General features: G+C 36.6%; 1 protein-coding gene and 1 long non-coding RNA gene across 3 annotated transcripts in view; one reads left to right on the forward strand and one right to left on the reverse strand.

The window, feature by feature from the left end:
- LOC105159440 lies at positions 1 to 1,022 on the forward strand. Its single transcript, XR_847601.2, has 3 exons — positions 1 to 42; positions 436 to 518; positions 731 to 1,022. It is a non-coding gene; the product is annotated as an uncharacterized LOC105159440 (long non-coding RNA).
- The window catches only part of LOC105159441 (NAD(P)H-quinone oxidoreductase subunit M, chloroplastic), a 5,326-nt gene that overhangs the window by 3,095 nt on the left and 1,125 nt on the right, over positions 1 to 1,106 (reverse strand). The window contains exon 3 of one of the 2 annotated variants that reach the window (XM_020692910.1): positions 119 to 156. The exons of the other annotated variant lie outside the window; for it this stretch is intronic. The gene's annotated coding sequence lies outside the window, so the exon portion shown is untranslated. Of the gene's footprint in view, positions 1 to 118; positions 157 to 1,106 lie in introns of those variants that run through there. 2 annotated transcript variants of the gene reach the window in all.

Consider the following 1,106-nt stretch of genomic DNA (forward strand, 5'->3'; position numbering starts at 1 on the left):
GAAGGAGAAAAGATGGAAAGTCCTATCTTGATCACCATCCTGGTTAGTTGAAGATCTTCTCGTTCTTGTATGACATTGCTATATCCTATAATTTTTTTATTACTACACTTTCTCTTCCTCTCTCTGTTCTTGCTGGAGCGATTTCGGACAAACCTTCTGGAAGAGAAAAGATATAAAAAGAAGTAAAAAGCTTATTAATTTCCCATGGTAGTATGCTTTTCCTTGCTTGCTAATTTCAAGTGTTTTTGGTGATTCACGCACTGCATTACTCTCATCAATGTCTCTCCGGTTAGTTAGTTAAAGATCTCTAGATTGTCTTTTTGAGATTTATATCTAGTTTTCCTCATGTTAAACTTTCTTTTAAGTTTGTATTATCTTCACAGCGCCTTTTCTCTTTGTAACCGGTGTCAGACTTTCTTTCTTTATTGACTGCAGATCTCGAAATGCAGCTCTTACAATTCCAAGATGATAAACCCAAATGTTTGAACCTATTAAGAGGTTTCTTCTTTTGGCTTCAGGTCAGTAACTTGTTTGGTATTGCAAGGTTTATATGATATGTACTCTCTCACACACACAGACAAGCCAACAGAAATGATACATAAAAAGGATCAAGATATTCCTGGAGACTGATAAATTACTTGGGTTATAAACCGATCTTTCCCTTTCTTTAACGATTGTTCTTACAGCTTATTCTATATTCTGAAAAAATATCTGATGCTTTTGAAATCAGAATTTTCTGCAGGATGGATCATTTCAACCTTGGCAAGATGCAGAATGCCTCGCTATCAACCCAGAATCTTGTTAAGACTTCCTATCCTGACATTGCCCATATATGGAGATGATGGCCTAAAACATGGAAAATGCTTTTGGCTGACAATTTTGAACCCAAAGTTTCAAGTGAGCCATATGTTGTAAAGAACTCATTCTACTGCTGCAATTTGCATGTTCCAATAGACAGATTATATGGAGAATTTTATTTGTGACTAACCAAAATGTGATATATTACTGGTCGCTACATTTGATGGATTGTCCTTTCTGTTCTTGTGTTTCCATACAAATTCCCCCCCCCCCCCCCACAGTCTCCGTCTCTGGCGTGCTCTTTTTTT

This window comes from Sesamum indicum, linkage group LG3 (genome assembly GCF_000512975.1).
Source record: "Sesamum indicum cultivar Zhongzhi No. 13 linkage group LG3, S_indicum_v1.0, whole genome shotgun sequence".
NCBI classification, from domain to species: Eukaryota; Viridiplantae; Streptophyta; class Magnoliopsida; order Lamiales; family Pedaliaceae; genus Sesamum; species Sesamum indicum.